Genomic DNA, 22,993 nt, shown 5'->3' with positions numbered 1-22,993 from the left:
AGGGACAGGGCTATTTTATGGCGGCTACATAGGCCTCTAGAGTTTACAAAAGGTAAGGTTTTTATTGCTTCCTATCTCTTTGACAATGCAGGGTGGGACGCCATGGGTCTTAGTGTGTTCCAGAACAAAATATATGTTTGGCACCGGTATGCCCGTGACCTGCGCTAGCATGTTTCATGTCTCTAAACCAAAGCATCCCAACGTTCCTGATCATTATATCATAAAAAGCAAGACATGTATCAGTAGCTTATGTTGTAGTTTTTGCTTTTTAACATATCATTGTTTTGTCTGGAGAGTGGTACCCGAACTGAAAGCAACAAGGTCTCCACAAAAAATCGAGCGAAGCGCGAGGAAAGTTTTCAAAGGGAATATTTCGAGCGAAATGTATATATTAATTTATGTTCCTCTTGCGGAATAATTTTGGGCCTTGAATAGCGTATGATTTCACAAGACATCTCGTACCCTCAACTGATCCATGGACCCCTGGTAAAGACCATTGGTGTAGAATAGATGGACTTATCTTAACACATCGAATCGAATTGAAACTGAGCACTCGTAGTTGCTGAAATTTGCTGGAGTCATAGTATGCTGATGGCGGTAGGAGAGTACCACTGCTCTGCTCTGTAGAACAGAGTGTAGCGCGATTCTTCACAATATTGCAGAAATGAACGAATACAAATGTATATACTGTAATTATCCTTATGTGTATGTACGACCATACTGTATAAATATAAATGAAATAGACAACAGAGGTATAAGTAAATAGCGACAAACTTAATCATTGTTGAAATTTTGTCAGATACAGCCACTATTTTGATTCCGATTGTTTATATGCAAATCTGATGTAGCAATCTATTTCTGATTAAAGTGAAACAACAATCATCGTGAACGTTTTTAAGAGCTTCCAAGATTGTGATAAATTGCATCCACGTCTTCAATTTCCGTTGTATCCGTCTGGAACGCCTCGTTTGTATAGATACTTTGCGGCGTCAAGAACTGCTTTGCGAGACTATAACAGCACTTATAGTCACACTGAAAAATGATGAGAAGGAATTCTGTTCACTGCTAGAGGAAATTATGCAGCTTCTCGATAAATATTTAGGTCCAATATTCGAATTTACTAGTATAAATACCAGTAACTAGAGAAAATTTAACAGCTACTGTGTAGCGTGACGAGAAGGCATCTTTGTCTTTGGCATTTGAGCACCATGATGCCAAAACTACAATGTCAAAAATCAGATTTTATTAATTATTAGGGCAAGTTTTGCAACTTTTTTTTAAAGCTTACGGCAGCTTTCTAAATACTCGTAAGATATGTAGAATGCTATTTTAAGCTGTTTGAAGGAATCTTATAGTGCAACTTTTTGCAGCTTTACTGTTGACAGCCAGCTCACTCCTACAAAGATTACGAATCGCAGAGGATTTTCTGAAGATGAGTAACAACCATCTCTCCATCAATCGCCACTGTTGCAACAGCTATTTGTATTCGTTACGAGAAAAGTGAATTTCGAAGAAGCTTGAATAACCTGAGTATAGAAGCACAGCTTCAGTGCAAACAATTTACGTTGAACAGTTGCAATAATGAGGTGTTTCTTGACACTGATTCTGAGTGGATACTGCACATTTTGTCGTTTAGTTTGATAACATTGAGCGAATTGAAACGTTTTATATGGGATTACAATAAATAAGATGTGAGAAATTTCAAAAATATTCGAATTTTGAGATTTTCGGCATATGACAGAATATACAATACATCCACGGTGATGCTTCCCACAATTCCGAAACGTAGTTAGTAGGCATACTACACCATTGTCATTTTAGGCGTTCTGAAGTATATATGATGTATTTTCCATCACAGTATGGATTATATTCTACGAATGTTTAACAGTACCTGTTTGCGAAGGCAACTTGATTACGATATGTATTATTTATTTATATATATACATCATACACCTGGATCGGTGGTCCGCGAAGCCTCTGTATTTACAAAATAGTTGATAACCTCATTTTAATTTTTTTAAATATGAAAATCAAGAGCCAGTCATTACTAGTAAAACTCCAGAACTCAAATCAACAGAATGGCCATCTGAGATGAAATATCCTACTGTTCATAGGCTCATTTTTATTGGTAAAATGGCAATAGCCTACATATAGAAATATTTTGCAGTTTAAATATGTTATATTGGGGATTTTGGAAAAATTGAAAAGTTTGCTTAGTAAGGTCCATCACGGTTACTTCGTCATGTTTACAAAATCCATTTTCTCCAGTGATATACTTAACCATTTTTCCTAAATTTCGAGATGAGCTGCTGGATAGAAATTAACACGTTTGACGTTATATTTTCACTTAAAAAAATGGTTTTACATTTTTGGTGCCATATTTGTTGTGATCACACCCGAATGTGTCGTAGGACGCGTTATGCGTTATTATTACATTCGCCACCACCCATATTTTTTGAAATGGATCTTAGGCACTCGTTCAGATGAAATCGAAGGCGCGGATTTTTAAGACACGACCACAACCTCCAAGAAAAGCCGTTGCAAAATTCGCTTTGAAATAATAAAAGTCAACTCAATTTCTACACAGAAAGTATGTCATTTTCAAAAAAAGGCCATTTTGTTGCTTCTGATCACTAGCCCACAGTTATTATTTGCACAGGACAAATGACGACTGCACGATAATTGATCTAAATTTGAACGAAGCCTTCGGGGGTTCCGCAGGATACGTGAATGTCCAAAAGGGGTTCGCAAAGACAAAAAAGTTGAGAACCACTGGTCTATATCTATTTCTTGTAAACTCCAGACTAATCTATTTAATCATATAGACTTGCTATACGAACCGAAATCGCCAGTGGTCAGTGGTCATATTATGGGTATGTACATTTTTTTCAGATTCACTAATGAGTTTAGCGAATATATTAGTAGTTTTCCGTATTGCTATCAAACATTTAGCCTTTCTCAGTCCATTGATGCGATCAGATTAACCGGTGGAGTTAATGGAGGGGGCGTTTTCGAAAAGTTAGGGCAAGTTATAAATGTTGATAGGCCAATTGTTATTAGTCACTTTGTTGCATGGCGTTATTTCTTGACATCCCATCAGCATCGTCGGTATAGTGAGGACTACACGATTCCGAGTTGGTATTTCAATATGGGGCGCATCATTTTCCTCTGCTGTTCGAATCTGTATTGTGGGGCTCTAATTGCAACGCCCCTACTATATTAAAATCGAAAAATTAGGTCACATTGAATCGCGAGCAGCGCGAAGAGAATTTCAAGATCCATAAAATCTATAAAGAAGTCGGGAGCCATTTCGTAAATACAAATTGCATGTCGACGGCGGCCAAGACATACTAATTTAATTTCGTGTCCACGGCCGCAGGTTGGCCACCCCTGCTATTGATAAATTCCTTCTTGTTCGGTAGATGCCGGTCACCTCAGAAGCGGTGATACACAGATTACACTGGGCAACACAATTTTTGTTGACTTCAACCAGACAGTTGTTTTCGACCAGCATTTGGTTTCTGAATTCGGTTTTTCTCTATCACGTCACGTTTTTGGATTAGGCATCCGCCACATTGTCCCATAGTCTACATAAAAGTAGCCTACCGATTTAATCTTTTGTGTATGTTGTATAAAACGTTTTAAGAACTGCCAGAATATGAAAGTATAACTCAATAGTCTTCAAATAAACATCTGTACCGCTCTATTTGGTTGACTTAAACTGGCATTACTTCTGAAGAACAAACAAAGTGCGAGTTTTAGGGTACAGATTTATGCTAATAACTCTAATTTTAGTGAGTTATGTCGCTTGATACTCGAGCAATACTTAGCTAACATATGCAAGCTCCAATCTACTCAGGTATGTTTCCTCCGTCGCCGTCAAATATCGAGGGGAACTTACTTATCGCTGACTACGCCAATGTTTTCCGGGAAATTACCGAGATGACTTTTCCGAAATGCTTGATATTTTAATGCTTGCATATGCTACAGGTGCGTTCGCGGAAGCTTCTACGATAGCTTCCGAGCAATTCCGATACAATTTTATGTCCATGCATTCACAAGCGATTTGATGACACCATTTTCAAATGATAAACAAGGATTTCTTCCAAATCTAAGAGTGACTCACTGAAACACTTATCTTTGATGAGTTGCAGAATTTATGAACCGACAAATGCACAAGCCATAACTTTTTTGATGACAGGCCAGACTAGGGTTGCCATATGTCCGGAATTTCACTGTTTTCACTGCATCCGGGAGGAATTTCCAAAATATGCTCCAATGTCCGGAATTTTGAAGGCTTAGAAAAGCTCATACTTTTTTCGTAAATGAACATAGACAAGATTGTTTTTGGGCAGATTTATGAAATTTTTCTTCGCGCCGTGCGCGATTTAGTATCACATAGCTTCGTTTGGATATCGGAACTACCACCCTCTCAAAAACTGCGATAAAACATATAAAATAGCAATTATTTATAGAAATAAGTCTACTTGTAATCGCAATTACAAGGTAACTGTATATCCATAGAGTCGATTGGGGCCGTTTGGATGCTTTATTCAAAGATAGTTTGCCTTTATTCTGGGGTTTACGAAGAGGTTGAACGTGATCAGCTTCCAAAATAGGCTGGGCAAATTTGCCGACCATCAATTATTAATCAGCTGGGCAACGCCAAGTTGGAAATGGAGTCGCGACCATAAAAGGTTGGAAACCACCGAATGTGCGGTGTTTATGTAGCTCAGTGGTGCAGGCTGATAAATGATCTTATCGGTGTGACATGATCATGTCGTACAATTACGCTACTTGCATTTTCGAAGTCGTCATCCTCCACCAGCTCGACCGCTAACTCTGATCATGTGGGCGTAGAGAGGATCAATATTATATAATAATATATGGAAGAACCAATATTATTGACATAATTCAACAATACGCGAGGGAGATAGCGTAGTGGTGACGATAAGGGTCCACTAACCAGGCGGATTCGCGCCGGAGGCTTATCTGGTCTCCTCTTTCCCCGCCGTAAAAAAAAAACAGAAAAAAACCGACGACAGAAAGCACTCACATGGAATAGAAAGAACTATAAGGGCCGCGGCCTCATAAAATGTCAACATCGTAAAGAACTGTGACGTCGGGCACCAAAGGCCTATCTGTTCATTACAACGCATTGTGTCTTATCGCATTGTGGGCTTCCTTGTGTCTCTTGTTCAGTTAAAAAAAATGTATCGCAACGATAAATTATTAGCATTATCGATTATCGGAGAGGATTAGTTCTCTACACTCTTCTGTAATTCATTCAAATCATTTACGACTGGATGTATATAGTAAGCCCCCAGAAATTGCATCGATTACCCGACGGTCGGCTAGAGATCACTGTTTATTTGTGCGGGAGTGAGGTGAAAAAATGTGGCTTCGGCCGTGGTTAAAACTTACAACACACAGCCACATACTCCTGAACCGGATCGTGACCCCCTCTAGTCGATAGAGAAAGCTTTGCTGGTGTGACGTCGTATTGATCGAAATGTGCTCATAACTCATTTAAATTCCACTAATGGGCGTTAAAGCGCGTCCGGAATTTGGGTCACAAAAATATGGTAACCCTAGGCCAGACGGAATTCTTGCTTTAAGGTGACAATTCTTTACCAAATATTTCTGTCAAACTAACATTTATGCATGGGACTTGAATATAATTATTTCTCTGTCAACTAGTGCCTCTTGTAAAATATTGCGATCAACAGATTCAAGGTAGAATCTCGGAGGCCCGTTCCTCATAACCCAGTGCTTTTTTTTAATGCCCTCGGTGTCTTATCACCCAGAAAACGTAATATTTCAAAGTAATTCACATATGATCCAGTCGAGCTTTAATATTGCAACAATTCAATGTTTCTGTATTTCTTACGAAGACTAACTCAGTGTGCAATTCTTACTGCACCGTAGAGGTTTCCACAGTTATGATCCTTTTAAGCTGTAAATCAGAGCTGGCCAACCTTTTTGGCCAAAGGGCCACATTCGATTGACGAACTATTACGCGGGCCACTAACCGCGCCAAGCGCCAAAATTTTTCGAAGTTTATACGTCAATAATATTGTAACTTGACTATATTGCGGGCCTGCTGTAGCCTATATCGCTGGGCGCAGTTTGCAAGGACTGGACTATTCGTCGCCTCGACATATCGATAACGAAAGCTTCGACCAACATGCATCAATCATTTTGTGCCTATATAGGTTTCATCATCGGTCTTTCTGCTAGCGCAAACGCAAGGTCGCATATGTCGAACGACACTTAGTCTCGTAATCGCGAATATAATTAGACTCAATCTGATACATTAGGCGTTCTTTCATTTTCACCAAGGGGTAAAGCAAGAAATCGAGTGACAACATGTTGCGCGAAACGTGAAGAAAATTTTTACTTTTCATAAATCTATCTCAAATTATTCTGCTTTATTGTAGTGTATGAAGATCTACCAAAATATGACTGGCTCATGGATCTGCCAATGCGTCGGAACAGATATTTTGGTCATTCCATCTCAAGTGTTGCGGCAAGACTAATCAAATTTTTGATTGGCCTTGCAAGTTCACAATCAGTGCAATCCATTTTGTATTATATTACTAATTTCGGAAATTACCGCGCGGGCCAATCAAAACCTTCTCGCGGGCCACATGTGGCCCGCGGGCCACGGGTTGGCCGGCCCTGCTGTAAATGGACATTTGCCATTCACGTGAGTTGTAAGTTTCAAATACCTCCGATAATCCATCGTATCAGTATCATGCCGATGCCAGTATCACGGCAATTCACAAAGCTACTGAAAGTAGACCTACGATGAAACGAAGGCTGATTCTCCGGATCCAAAGTTAGATACCTTGTCTTGCTTACCAATCAATCCTTTTTAACTTCGTAAGGATGATAAAAGTTCCGAAGATTTCTATTCCAAGACAGGCCATTACCTTTGCCCTGATGGACTACTCTACTTTCTGCATCATCTATAATTCATGAATCGTCATAATTACGCCTGCTATCTCTAAGATCATCATCTTTATCAAAATCTTCGAGCGTATATGATTTGAGTTACACTGGATCAGTTGAACGAGGCATTGGATGTATAGCTGACAGTAAATGTATGTATTCTTAACTTTTCTTACTATATCCCGCAGTTTGCATCAAAGATGTGCGTAAAATTTCATCGGATGATTACATCGTATAACCGAGAAAGGACTAATGCAGTGGTTCTCAACCTTTTTGACTTCGCGGACCCCTTTTGACCGTCACGGACCCTCGCGGACCCCCTCAAGTTTTAGTTCAATTTTAGCTCTATATGGTGCAACCTTCATCCATCCTGTGCAAATATGAACTGTATGCTTATGATAAACAGTAAAATAATAAATTGTCTTGAAAATTACTTCATACTATTTATGTAGAAATTGGTAGACTTTTATTATTTCAGAGCTAATTTTGCTGCTGTATTTCTTGAAGTACGTCGTCGTGTCTTGAAAATCCGCGTCTTGGTTTTGACATGAACGAGGAATACCGAAAATTATTTCCGCAAAGATAGATGGAGGCTAATGCACTATTAACGCACAACGCTTCCGACGATACTTTTGGTGTGATCGCAACATTTATGACACCAAAATGAAGCAAAATATATTATATGAACATATCACGTTCAGTATCTAGCGCAGGGACAGGCAACATACGGACCGCGGGCCGGATTCGGCCAGCAGAGAGTTTCTACCGTCAAATTTTATGCCCCAAAGAATGGATCCAAGTTTTCCAACCTGAGAAAGACTGTCATGAAACGACTTGTTCTGTTCGGTTTACATATATATTTTCGAGCAAACATTTTCGACCATGAACAATTAAACATTAACAAGACAAGGGTGCATACCAATATAAATGGTGATATGAATTTCAGCGTTGGAGCGTAATGCTTTGATAGCAACAAAAGACTCCTTGGTCATCAAAAAAACAGGCTTGTCGATATGCCATCCGGAATAAGAATGCGTCAAATCTGATAGCCGAGCTTTAAGAGCATTGTCCGATTTATGACGAGTGTCATCCGAAAATATTCGGGTTCATTTCAATATGAATATAGGCTTTTCGAAGTACAGAACTTCAATATTGCAGCAAACAATACGTTCATATTGCCATACTTATTCCACTGGAAGCTTTTCGACTGGCTCTCTTCAGCAGTGAAAGCTAGTAAATGAGGTTAACCCCGAGTCATATTAACTTCGAAATCTTTACTACCAGCAACGCGTAAGAGAGCCAGTCGAAAAGCTTCCAGTGGAATAAATATGACAATATGAACGTATTGTTGCTGCAATATAAATATACTATGCAATTGTGTATTGAAGTACTACCTCCAAGAAGCTGTTCAAATAGTGGTTATGTTAGATCACGGGGTAAAATGGATTTCGTTGCGAGGTTTCAATCCCTGCATTGGGACAAATTAGGAAATACTTCGGAAATTTTTTATTTCAAACGACTGTTCACTAATGTGATGAGACTGACACCTTCAAATCGAGAAGGTTTCGCAGACATTACAAAGTCACCCTGATTGACGTTACTATCTCCATATTTTTATTTTTTGGAATCAGCATACCAAATTTAGCCTGAATCAGGTGCAAAATCGAAGTCAACAAATTTTCGTTTAAAATTGTTACCCAGTATTATGGTTTGATATTGAAGACTGTTGTCAAGTTGTCGCGAGTTGTTGCGTTGCGCGACTAACTGCCGAGGTGTCTGTGCATTGTCGATATTGTCTTTTCAAATAAAATGAGACCATTTACTAACTAGATTTGGAACGATTCCTGGTCGAATATCTTTGAGATCTTTGACGGTACGAACGACGTCAATTTTGTCTTCCGCCTCCAGTCTTGCTATTATGTTCGCAACTGCTATGAAGATGCCCGTTCTTTTCAAACCGTCGCTAAAATTTGTAATATGAGAACTTATATATGTATAGCATATGGCTTCTGCTTAGACCAAACAGAAGAATTTTCCTTGCATATTACAAGAATAATCTCGCAGGACGGTTTTGATAGACAATTTAGGAATGTCAATGAACACGTGTTTGTCTTAAATGATATTGGCTTTATTCATAAAGTTATGGATGAATATTCTGTATAGCATACGAAATCAGCAGTATAGTAGGCCAATAGACGATATGAGATTTATATCCTGTCACAATGTACACTCACGTGCAATGGACCAATACCGTTGCTTCCTTTGCATAGCTACTAGTAACGGTGCGATTGATGAAGTCGATCAGCAGTTCAGAATGCTCGGGGTCTCGATGAACACTACCGGTCGTTCAAAATGTGTCAATGCAGTAAAACAATCCACGCGAGCCACATTCTGTAAATTGATACTCCCTAAAAATTAGGTTCGTTTCGAGACATAGATAAAAAAAGAGCTTACTAAAATATTCATGACGGGCATATGAAGAAAGAAAACGAATCGTAACAGGATTAATTCGGGTGTCGATAATGGCTGGTAAAATATACGACTAACGTATTGAAGTAAACTACAATCATTTGCATCTTATTGAAATCATCTCGGAAATTTGGATTTTACTTACATCAGTTATTGTCAAGTCTTTTTGAATTCAGAACGTCAAACTCATTAAGAAGTAGAAGTTCTCCGTTTCCGCTAAAAACATAATATTTGAAAGTAAGCAAATTATATTTGCAATCAGTGGGCGATGAAATGCTCCCGACACAACTTGAGAAACATTGATGTTGGGTTTCGAAAGTCGGATATGAACACAACTAATTGTCGTAGTTCATGTAAGTTTAGTGGCTCCCAAACAGGGAATATTCCTCCTAGGGGGATTTGGAATTTGGCTTTAAGTTTGGGAAGGCAGGTACACCACTTATCACCAAACTTTTTATTTTGAAGAACAGTTTTGTATGCGACTATTTATTTATTCCATCATATATATATATTATATAAGTAAGATTGATTCATTTTGCTTGCTTCCTACCTATAAGTATGTTCTGGTACTGTTTGAAATCCTACGTTTTCGTAAACCATCAATGTTTTTGAAACTATTCAAAGTCAGCATATGCCTGGTCAGTAGGATCGTTAGGTCTAAATTTTCTACAGAGTAGAAACTTTTTTGCAACCTGAAATTCGTTTATATCGTATCATTTGTCATTTTACAGCTTGTAGCCTACCGCTGTAGACGGCCCATTGTCTGCTCATTGTGAACATTCAAATGAAACATACGTTGACATGGTGTTATGTTCAAAGTACCGCAATATCCTAACTCAGTGGTTCTCAACCGGGGGTCCGCGACCATTATCAGGGGGTCCGCGAACCCTCAACATTTGTAAATGATTGTTAACCTAATTTTCATTTTTTTAATAGGAAAAGCACGAGACGGTTTAGCCTAATAATTGTTAAAACGTTAGGACTCGCATCATTAAATTTGTCTTCTGAGGTGAGATATCCGACGGTGCAAACTAATTGTAATTGTTAAATTGCTAATAGCCTGCCTATGCAAAGATGTTGCTGTCTAGCGATGTTTTGTTGGGGCTTGTGGAAAATGAAATGTTGGAGATAGCAAGGTCAAACAGGGTGGCTTCGAAATCTTTGCAAAACATTTTAGATTTTTTCAGTTTCAGCAAATTAGTAAATAGTCGTTTGAAATATAAGTTCCAGAATTTCTTTTTTAATCCCTCTCAATGAAATCCATTTTCGCCATGAAATCCATTTTCTCCCGTGATATGGCCTGTGTTATAGATAGAAAAGACTAGGCTGGACGTGATATGTTCAATAACAAATCACACCAAAAGCTGTCGTCGGAAGCCTTACGCGTTAATATTACATTATCCACCAATATATATCTGTGGAAATGGATTTTCGATCGGCACTCGTTCATATCAAATCGCAGACCTGGATTTTGAAGACAATCAACGTAAAATTCGCTTAGACATAATGAAAATTTACCCAATTTTTATAGATATCCCGCGACTTTATTTTCAAGAAAAGTCATTTTGTGGCTGTTTATCACTAGACTACAATTAATGTTTATACAAGAAAGATCACGTCTGCACGATAATGGAACTAATCTTCAACGAAATCTTGTGGGAGTCCGCGGGGGTCGTTGACAGTCGAAATGGGGTCCAGGAAGATAAAAAGGTTGAGAACCATTGTCCTAATTGAAGAAAGACTGCGTGGACATTGCGTGGTTCTTATATCAAGAAGCGCATGATGAAAATTGTGATGTTGACAACATTATCATAATGAAGTAATACGGTGTGTCACCTGCAGTGTACGCACAACTTCAGTGTTGCCAGCCAAAAACTGCCGCTGCTGAACGTTTTTTCTCCATTCTTGGCAAGCTACTTAGTAAACACATACACTTTTTAATCGAGAATGTGAGAAAGTATCATGAAGACAATTTGAAGATAATTTGTGCAATTCTAACATTATGTAGGAAAACACCTATTTTGCATAAGTTAGGTCAAAATTTGGTCAAAATTAAATTTTATAAGGTAAAAATTGTCAAAAATTTGACTTTTTAGGTTAAAATATTCCATTTTAGGTCAGAACAATTTGCCCTACTGATCACAAATATAAACATATCCAATTTGATCGAAATAATTCATAATCATCGGAAGCGAAAGCGGAAGCCTTAATTGATTTTAAACCTACAGCTACCGGATGGTGAAAAACACAACTCAAATGACGATCTATTTCGCTTCAATTATATATTTGTACGAGAGCAGTACACATCTCTCTCCAATGGAAGGCACCGTATTTTGTGATTTTTATTCAATTATGTATACATAAAATAGCAATAATTTAATAAATGCAATTCTTTCGGTTTGGTTCGTCCGCATCATCGGGTCATCTCATCGCAGTCGTTGTCGAAGTCGTAATAGAAGTCGTAGTAGAATCCGCCGCTAATTTTAGTCGTAATTTAATCGTTATTGATGGTTGGTGGATAATTATGGTTGGTATTCAGGGAGGGGTATTGTTGGGGGAGTGATATGGGTTGGGAATATAGGATGGCATAGGTTGTAGGTGAAATGGTAGAGTTTTGTGGGTCGAAAAAACTTTAGTTGATTGGGCCAGCATATATTTGCAGTTGATTTTACTTCTTATATCGTTGATGCGTTGGTTAGTGTTGTGGGCGTAGTCGAGTGCATTTTTCCATTCCCACACTAAGGTTTTGACGTTCAGAAACTATTTATTATTGGCGCAGCTTCTGGTTCGTCGTATAAATTGCGCTTGATTTCGTCCAGTGTAGCGTCGATAGCCATTTGCAGGTCTATGTCTATTGTTCCCGATCTTGTATGATATTTGATAATTCATTAACGTTAATCGACTTTGGTTCCAATAGATTTGTAATCCATTCTGTTTCGAGAATTGTTGCGTTTGTTCTTCTTCTTATTATTATTCGACTTTTTCGGATGGCTGCATGCAGTTCCTCTGGTAGTCACTCTATCGCTCTGTCCATGTTTCATCGTCTCATCACAGCTGTTTGTCTGTTTATGAGGTTTATAAGGTTTCATATTCGACTGCTTTTAGATGACTGGCTTTAGGATAGTACACAAATCAATTGAATGCCCAACTTTACATTGGCTTTGAGCATTGAGGTGTAATTGCAGAGAAAGCAGTCTGCAGCAGCTGTTTGAGGTAGTCATCGTTCAATTTCCGGCGATATTATTTTTGACTATTTTGTCAAAACGTGATTCACATACATAAGTTGATCATGATAGAGAAACGCTTTTTCTGGAAATTGATTATCAAGTTGGGATACTTTCCCTATGGAACTTGACTCCGAAATTCAAGAAAGTCTTCAATTTTAAATAATTGCGTGAGCTCGATATCTGACTGCAGGTCTAGCAACTCAGGTTGAAAATTACTACGGGCAGTGGCCACATTAACTGCAGTAGGATTTGAAAAGATTTTCATCGTGACCACAAAAGCAAGCATTCCTTCAGTTCGGTGGTTGAGCTCATCAATAAAGTTGCTGATAAGCATTTTGTAAGCATCCAATGATCCATTTGTTTGATGGTCAGATCCTGTTTGAAAATCTGTTGTAACACCATCTGCACTTGTGTCTGGTGGTGAGCTGATTTAAATTTGAGTGCCAAACCGGACGCAGTTCAGTGTGAGCATACTTTTTGGCGTGAGTTGAGTAACAAAATATTTGATGACTCGGTAGGGGAGATGTGGTACCGATGGATCAAAAATTGGAAAATGATCGCTGGCCCCGAAATGTTCAGCCGAAAACAGCAGATCTTTTGCTGGCTCAGCACTTCGATACAAGCTCTACCTATCGCGCACATATACATGAATATCCGTCTTTTCAAAAAATATTTATGGACGTTCAAAATTTGTTGCTCGAACGTGTCATCGGTCCCCACCCGGTGGGTCCAATGACACACGACCCGGGGACCTATGACACATATACCCTAAATAACTCAAATGTGACTACTTTTCTTGCTCAGCATTTTAATCTAAGCTGCAGCAAGCCAAAGAAGAATGTTTGGTCGCAACTGTCAAAAAATAGAATAAATATTAACTCAAATGTTGTCATAAAATCACGTTTCGATTCAGGCTCGAACTTATAAATTTGTGGGTACATACATATTGCCCGAAAATCCACAGTGTGACTTCCAAATACCTCGTTATAGCGATAAAACATCATATGCAATTATTAGATAAAGATTTTCTGTACGTAGGTATGTTTCATTTGTTTCATGATTAGTATGCTTGATTATTTTGCTTGATTTGGCTATTGTATCATCGGTCCCCACCCTACGAATTTTATACATGAATCGAAAAAAAGTCCACTCGAGGAAAGTACTGAAAAAAATAATAGGTGCCATTATATAGCCTGATACAAGCCCTACACTTCACAATAAAAATGATTGCTGGTTTGTTCGTGTTGAAGGTTACAAAGAAAAATGTATATGTCGATCTAAATTTAGTTTAGACCCCCCAAAACAAAAATCATCTGTGAGAGACCCCATAGCTCGCGCACGTCGAATTTTTTTGTATGTGAGGAAAGATTTTGCCAGCATGCAATTGTAGACAAGTTCACGGAGTGCAATCATGGAATTATCATAGAGAATTTTCAAAGTATTTTCGGTCCCAGTGATCCATCGGTACCACATCTCCCCTACTAGACAGCAGAAGAATTGTGCTGCACCCTTAATTATAGACTTCAGATTCCAAGCCAAGCAAGGGTGCGGGTTCGAGTCCGACCGAGGTCGACTTCCGAATTCCGATATCTAAGTGTTGGAGGTTTACCTAGGCTCCTCCTCGCCACCTCATCCGCGTCAGCGGTGTCTTACAAAAGCCTAGAGGTGGGCCGTGCTATAAGTCGGCAGTTACGGAAAAATACAAAGAATATCGGCCTGGTGTAAATGACCACAGTAGTCGACAAACACCATGAATACCCCAAAAAACAAACAAGTTAGTTACAAATTCATTTTTTAATATTTTTGTGGGATTTTCAAACGTCAATGGGAGCCGCAAGAAGGCTAGCTGGGAACCACATATGGATCTCTGAGCCGCGTTTAGGAATCACTGATTTAATGTATTCATCTCGGGAGCATTTTTATATTTTTTAATCTGGTATACTGAACACTTATACTGGTACTGCTAGGGATCTGTACAGTATTAATCCGTCTCATCCTTGTATTGACGCTGATTGACGCATAGGTGTTGATTGAAAACCCAGATGTATTTATACAAACCACCTTCAAATATATATACATATAGTTTATTGGCGGTGCGCTTTCGATTATCTGATATAGGCTACTGGCCTGATAACTAAATATCCCAAGGTTATGATACAATGACACCTGGAAAAGTATGTTTTAAAATTGGTACTGTCTTACTGCTGCAATTTCTTCCGTCGTATTCTGGTCGACAATCGCATCTGTACAAATAATCTGTGTGGTCGTTTACACATTTCGCCCCATTTTCGCATGGATTGTCATACGCCTCGCAATATCCCTCTGTAAAAAGTTATTGAATATATGAAAGACTATTATAATTCAAGGATATGGTATTAAGTCATAAATATGTATGTAGATATATGGTGGTTTATGCTGTACTTCTTAAGCTATATAGTATATATACGGACCGTGGCCTTCCGGCTGTTCCGCTTTATAATATATAATTGTAATAAATTGTCTGGAACACTTCGATTGGTCCAAATTCAGGTACTGCCTGACTATATTTTATAACGAGTCAAAAGAATAACAAAAATTATTTTCCGATTCAAGATCCGGTTTCACCCAACCTAATATCTCCATGTTTATTGCTTAGCTGTGATGTTAACATTGGTACATTTAACGTTGGTACTAACTAAAATGGTTATACGTTCAGACGACCCCAAGTCTTACCTTACAGAATCTTGCTTGTGAAAGTCGGGGAAATGTATCACAATATCTAAACACATTTTCGAAATAGGATGCACACGCACAGTCATATGTCAGTTTTGTTACTCGCGACGATGCACTATGTAATTCCATACCTAGCCAACTCCGATTAACTGCTAAAAGTATGTTTAATCACTCGAACAAATATCCTCTTTCAAACTTCTTGCTCAAGTGAATTTCAGACCTTCATTTGTCACTTCTACCCGTAGTAGCTTTGCCATGATGCTTTGCAAATTGATACTTCGAATCATAATTCAGTGTAAATTTCATATTTTGCTTCTTCTACACGACTACTCACGCTGGTTCCTTGGACTATCTCTGGGTGCATCGTCTCAATGAAACTATCAATTTCCTATATGCCTACCCGTACAATTCGTTCCGTAATATCCTGTGTTACAGTTGCAATTATAACTTGTTGTTCCAATATCACTATAGCAATCTCCGTTATTATTACAGGTATCCGGGTTTACCGTGCAATAATTGGCTGTAAAATAAATTATTTGGCGAGTGATTAATTATGTGCTTATTTGCCTAAAGACTCTGACATTCCAGTTGCGACGAAGAACAATAATTGATATCATTGAATTTGAGGAAATATTTCTTAAGCTGGATTAGAATGATAAGTAGCACACAAATAAACATGTCCATTTTCGGTACGTAGTCGATTTGTATCTGCGATCCGAGATCTAACTCCATTGAACGCTCGCTCAACGACCAATTTGCCATTGCGAAATCTCATATTAATAGATTGATCCAAAGAACGTGTTAAGTTTTCAGCTCTTGTGTTGAATATAAGGCTTAAATACCTACCTGTACAGTTAATTCCGTAATATCCTAGGCCGCAGCTGCAGTTGTAACCTGGTATTCCGAGTTTGCTATGACAAGTTCCATTATGTTTGCACGTATCTGGATAAGCCGAGCAAGAATTATCTGTGAAGTAAATTTCTCAGTGAAACCAATCTTGCATACCAGTATGTTTACCGCCAAATGGATATATACGATATATAGTTTTATCATGAACTTTACATATGGCATTAATCAATTTGGGAGGGGCTATTTAAAATGTTGGTTATTAACGGGGAAACTCTCTATTGCTGTATATAAACATGTAGGCCTACCCAGCTCTGTTGACGAATATATACATTTACCCGTGACAGAAGGTCGAAAAATTGGGTGATCGGGCATTAGAGCTGACAATGTGACTTCATATTGGTGATGCAATAGCAGGGATTTTCAACCAATGGGCTGTGGAGCATTATGGGATGGGTCACGGAGCTATCTAGAACAGACCTGGGCAAAGTAGGGCCCGCGAAGCTATTCTGTGCGGCCCGCGAAAGGTTGCTTAGAATTCAAAACATAAAAACTTGCTTTTTAAATGAATAAAACCATAGGCTGTATCTACTGAGCAGGAAATTCGTATAGTTTGAAGCCTGTTCATAAATAATCCACGATTACGCTGCCTATGTACCTCATATGCGTAATCCAGATTCAAAATACATTACGCATTATACGGTATGTGTTTCAGATTGTTAGGTGTGATACATTTCCAAATCCCTAATTCGTAAAACTAGTCAATCAGTGCTCGCGATTACTATATCCCAGTCAACAAAACGGGACGCGATCGACTGGCGTATTATGCGCATTCGATGTCAAAATGATGCTTCAAAAGAAACAATTTTCGCACTTCTGCCGCAGACTCATTAACCCGTTGTTGCCGTCCGTTAACCCTCTCGCTACTGCAGCTCACAACCGCTATTAGCCCTATCGCTACCTGAATCATTGTTGTATTCTGGCATACGTACTGACCCTTATGTGGTAAGACATCACGATGTGACAATATGTTTTCATTATAGCTTCAGTTTTAATAAAATCCACCACGAGCATACCGGTCAAATACTGACAGACAGCCATATAAAATGCATAAAATGACATATTGATTTCAGTCGAGATGCAGAGAGATCTTCTTTCCGGGACAAGTTTGATACAACTATTCCTGTTCTTGAATTGAAATGCAGAAAGAATCTGGTTTATCAGACAAGTCTGTGCCTTGGCGGGAAGAATAGGGTCAAGCAACGCGCAACTATACCATCACCAGCCTGCTCACTGTGTGGCGCGCTACTTCATTCAGAGGCCAATGTAAATGATTTTCTCCCAAGTTTAGGCTTGGCGTAGTCTCCGATATCTGGGTAATTCCACTGGCCTCATATTCGCGCGATCTACTGTCAGCCTGATATCTTTAGCAGTGATAATCGGCTGATCACGGCCATTGTCACTGCAGGTTGAACCAATGCTTAGAGGACGATATTTTATGAACTACTACCTTCGCCAACACTGCATTCTTTTCAATTCACCATCAGACTTATACTGATATTTAGGCATATCGCAATGACTTCATGGCTTCAGTTTGCATCGTGAAATAATGGCTAAATATAGCAACAAAATAACTCGTAGATTAACTGAAATGAATATCACAAATTTTAATCAGAGATTATTACAAGATATAGTATTTGGCTGAACAGTTGAAATGCCTGCCGTTGTAATGAACATCCATGATTGTAAATTCAGTCACAGATATTGCAGACAGAGAAAATAGATGGGTTGAGAATACATTAATGAATGCACTAACAAATGATGTCAAAACCATAACCACAACACGCTAAGATTCGGTGCGGGGTACCGACACTCTTCCGCGGCTTAGAATTAAAATATCAATGGACCGGTAGTACGCATTGCGTTCAGAGCACTATTAACTTGACAAGCCGTCAATCTGACATTTCAGGCCACGGAAGACTATAAGCATTTATTTTTATCAAGTCCTATTTTAGAAGCCTAACGCAAACATACAGTTAAAGTGACTGAACTGCTATTCGAAAAACCATTTGACCATCACTACACATCTAAGCACGCAGGTAAAAAATTTAAATAATATCTCTTGTTCAACTTATCTCAACGAAGAACTTCATTCATATTCCCTTTCAACTCCATAATCTCGAAAATACAATTTTCCGGTATGGTCGGAATATAATTCAAACCAAGTGCGCAGGGGTAAACAACATCCGATGACTTATGACAACACAATCACTCCACGCTCAAGTGCTCATGAACCTGGCAAAGCTCGGCAGAAGAAACGTCACGGTGAAGCCACGTGATAATCAAGCGCTGACACCATTTGGCACATCATTTGGCCCGCGGAGGAAAATAATTGCCCACCCCTGGTCTAGAACATTGTAGATTTAGCGGAAGTTTAGTTATGGAATTTACTCAATACATTTATTCATATTATCGCACCATGTGCGGCTTATTTGTTCTTTCAAGCCTACTCTGATGAGACGTAGTGACACGTATTGAGTCGCTATATACAAATATAAAATGGCATCTTTTGTCCCCTGTTACGCATACAATGATAATGCACGGCTAAAATCAACGAAAACATTCCGATTAAATAATACATGAAGGTCAAAGCTGGGGTAACCAAGTATTCATATATCTTGAATGAAGTGGAATAGTGTGTTCATTAACTTGGACTGAAGTGCATTTGATTATGATTTACGATACATCGGCAGGTCTTATTATTTTACATAAAAATATACATAAATGCTAGATTATCAATTATCTCGTGGAAGTATACGGCACCACAGCAACTAATAATACTGGATTGGGGATTTAGCGCAAGCGCATAAATCTTTGCAACAATTTTCGACCTTGAGGTCATTGTACCGAATGTCGAAGTCATATGAATTGTTTGTATCATGGGATTGAAAGTTCTGATTTCGCAACTTCAGTAGGCCTAGATACAAGACAAACACAAAGCTGGCATATTAAAAACTATTTCTCCACTACCCTTTAGAATCCCATTCATCGAAATCACGTATAAAATTCTTTGAAGCCGTCCCAGAATCGTTTCGCTGTCACAGTTATATTTATTCCCAGCCAAAGTAACTAAATACCGAACCCACAAATTGAGACTTTCACGGATATCATGTACATAAATAAACTTCAAGCATGTCTCTAAGTATTTACCTAAATACGAAAAAAAACGTTGCATTAATTGACTCAGTTTCATATCAACCACCTATTTAAAATTCGAAATAATCATTTGGAATATAATATCATCAACTAATCAGCCAAATTGGTTCTTGTACTCTTCTCTGTTTTATGCAGCTTAGTGCAGTTTTTCGAAAGGTTCCAGACTTCCAGCCATAGTCTGCCATAATATGTTCGTCGTATCTGCATTACTAGCTTTCTTATGTTGTTTTGGTGAATTGGTGGAACCTTTCCTTTTTCTATTTACTCTAATCAACAATATTATCACAAAATATATCAAGATGACTGAACAGGAAGCCAGATTTAATGCTCATGTTTACACCAAGGTTTCCATATGCAGATACCGATTTCCGGGCCAACTATTTGTAGTTGGGTACTTTGCGATCTTCCAAAAAGTCTTATTTACTACATCCTAGAATATGAAATTGTAATCCAAAGCCCGTAGTCGAATCTGAGATCCATCAAAGATTCCATATTTAAGCTACTCGTCTGATATGGATACTAGGTATACCCTAGGAATATCATTGGCTGTAAAGAGATGATTTCGAGTCACAATAATGCGCATTCTAGGTTTTCCACCCCTTTGTCCAGCTACTGCAATTGGTTATATATGATAAGTACGGTGATAATTTTTGGCTTTTCAAACAATTTCAAAATAAATTTCAAAATTATCGCATTAGGTCAAATATTGTTAAAACTGTTTACGAAAAAAATCAATATTTGCGTTATCGTAGTATGCTCTAGAGCAGTGGTTCTCAACATTTTTCACCCCGCGGACCGGTCAAATTTCAAAAAATGTCTGGCGGACCGGTGAACTTTCAAAATTGATATGAAGCCAAAATGTAGAGTATGCAACCGTTTTTTTGCAATTATATGGTGCTAGAGAGTGACATTTTATGGTAGTGAGTCTGCTGAGTCGAAGTAGAATTGCCTTGTTCAGATAAACGTGATACCGCCGAGAGTCGTTTACAGTCTTTTGCGCCGAAGGTCGTGGGTTTAACCGACCACGCCAACTCGAATAATATTTTTCCTTTTGACAATATCGAGAGAAGAAGCGTTTCATAGTCGAATCAAGCTCATTGTCGTGCTACCTTGCTCATTGCCCACTACCACCAGATGCAGGCTATTCTGGCAGCTATACGAATACAATGCGTACCGCAAGAAAACACCTTACAGCAGCTATACCGGCCATGCAAGGAACCGGACCGAAAAAGGACTTCGTCAGCCCCCCCCCCAAAAAAAACGTTGGTCTTGGGCCCCCACAAGCCGATAAGCAAAAATTCCGGGGGCTTAGGCCCCAGACCCTGCTGTTGAGTCGAGGTTTTCACCTGTACTAGTGAGCACATTCATTCTACTCAGTGTAAGGAGAAAGTTTATGTAGCTTAATCGCGCCAATAGCGAAAATTTTTAATCATTCATGACTCAATCGGTTTTCTCGCTGCCGAAATTTTGGCACACCTTTCGGATTGGTTGTAACCAACTCACAAGGCTTCGAGTCACAAGTCAATCTCACTTTTATTAATTTTGACTCGAATCAAATCTATAGTCATTTTCAATTTACCACGGAGTCAAGTCCGAGTCCAAGTCAGGGAGCAGAGGGTCAAGTCCGAGTCATGGTATTATGACTCGAGTCCGAGTCCAAGTCATTTTGTTGACTCTTCAGTTCCCAGTTAAAGTCTTGTTAAACCCACTTTTTAGAACTCTGTTTGATGATAACGAATGGTTCGCATTAATAATATCCTAATTTTCTTCAATTTCAGCGGTTTTTGGTCGCATTTTCAAGTACGAGTACGGATAGACGAGATCCCAATATTGCATGTGGTTGCTTTAATATTATTCGAAATTACAATGAAATGTCGGTCCTGGCCGTCCGAGTCTCGAGTCATATGACTTGGTTCGAATCATGTACATCGTCTCGAATCAAGTCGCGTCATCCGAATACCGTGACTCGAGTCGAGTCATGACTGGAGTCATTACAACCCGGCCTTTCGGAGTCACATGTTAGCGTAAACCTAATTATGTGTTGGTACGTCGTGGCGCGCTAATGGCTGGCGCGGAAATGCCTATTTCTATAAATCATGCGTATTTCTCGGAGAAGGGAACCTAACATGCAAGGCATTCAGTGACACTAAATCGCGCAAAGCACGAAAAGAAATTGAAAAGTGTTGGAAAAAGTTCTTTAAAAAAAACACGCTATGATTTATGTTCATTTTGCAAAATAATTTTGGGCCCTTTTCAAGCTCGGCCCCTCTCCAATTGGGCGGTTTGGAGTGCCCCAGTGACGGCTCTACACAAAATGAATGAATTGAAAACGAATGATCGCGCAAACTGCGCTGTTTAGCGATGAGCTCGTATCTGTTCTGTACTTATCGCCTTCAACATTGTATCTTGGAATTAAGGTATAAAATTGTAATATACCTGGCGGACCGGCAGGAATGTCGTCGCGGACCGGCGGTTGAGAACCACTGCTCTAGAGCAGTGGTTCTCAACCGCCGGTTCGTGGCAACATTCTTGCCGGTCCGCAAGACATATTGCAGTTTTTGTATCTTAATCACAAAATGCAAGGTGATGAAACCTTGTACATTACCAAGGACATGAAATAATAACTTCATACTGTAATTTATTTAGCAAATGCTTATCCACTGACTGACATTGGTAGCCAACGTCTCGACTACGGTGAATCAATTTCGATACGTATGTAGTATATCCTGTGTATCGTAGTCGTGAAAATGCAACTACAAAACAGCGAGGTGCAGTTATTATCGCTTCCGTCTTGAGAGTCAGTATGACAGCACAATCGACGCAGAAGCAATAGTTCCGGCCGCCGCGTCAGATATCATATTAATACAAAGCACGTGACAATCACTACATTTCGCACGTGGAAATTGAAATCTGTAACATCGAGGTCTAGGTCTAGCGTCCCGTCTTCTATCATTCCTTACGTTCGATCAATGTAATGGTGCTAATATCTCACCTGAGCAGCAGTATAGAAACGAAACAAATTGCGTCTTTCTAATTCACACAAGTCACCAGCTAGTTTAGGCGGTTACATGACTAGCGGAATTCTGGGTAGACGCATACCCAAACACTTGTCTGGGTATGCGCGCTATACCCAGCATACCTGCGTCCGGCGTTTATGATCACAACCGATGCTGGTACAGATAAATTGTTGTGTACAAACAATTGTTTGTCCTGTAAGTGTCGAGCCTCCCAGACCAGTTGTATGCGAATGCTAAGAAAGCTTTAGTTAAAATCCAAATAAATTTGACCGTTAAATTTCTGGAAAATCGACATTATTATGGAGTCTAGCAAACAGCGATGTATTGACCTTTGAGAATTTCTGAACGGCACAGTGGGAAATATAAATGATATACGTGGCCGAGCATTGCATTAGCGGCTTTTTGAGGCTTTGCTTGATAGCATTGGTGCACAACATCATCATCTTTTACTTCATGCAGAAGTAAGGCGGCTCTCGAGAAGACGTGTGCTCACTCGTCTATTTGAGTTGAGGGCGGAAGTCAAGCAGTTTCTGTTGGACGGAAATTCTCCAC

General features: G+C 39.1%; 2 long non-coding RNA genes across 2 annotated transcripts; both read right to left on the bottom strand.

Annotated features, from left to right (window-relative positions):
- Window positions 1-763: 763 nt before the first annotated feature.
- Window positions 764-9,277, bottom strand: LOC145459624 (uncharacterized). The gene is made up of 3 exons (XR_013921488.1): window positions 9,189-9,277; window positions 8,782-8,917; window positions 764-1,032 (listed from the first exon to the last, which is right to left on the bottom strand). It is a non-coding gene; the product is annotated as an uncharacterized LOC145459624 (long non-coding RNA).
- Window positions 9,278-14,597: 5,320 nt separating this feature from the next.
- LOC145459619 (uncharacterized) lies at window positions 14,598-16,332 on the bottom strand. The gene is made up of 3 exons (XR_013921486.1): window positions 16,209-16,332; window positions 15,763-15,882; window positions 14,598-14,972 (listed from the first exon to the last, which is right to left on the bottom strand). It is a non-coding gene; the product is annotated as an uncharacterized LOC145459619 (long non-coding RNA).
- Between the last annotated feature and the right edge of the window lie 6,661 nt (window positions 16,333-22,993).

This window comes from Botryllus schlosseri, unplaced genomic scaffold, assembly GCF_051294905.1.
Source record: "Botryllus schlosseri isolate E-star unplaced genomic scaffold, Bs_hap1 Bs17a, whole genome shotgun sequence".
Classification (NCBI taxonomy): domain Eukaryota; kingdom Metazoa; phylum Chordata; class Ascidiacea; order Stolidobranchia; family Styelidae; genus Botryllus; species Botryllus schlosseri.
The sequence above is the reverse complement of the archived record's forward strand: the minus strand, read 5'-3'. Positions and strand labels throughout refer to the sequence as shown.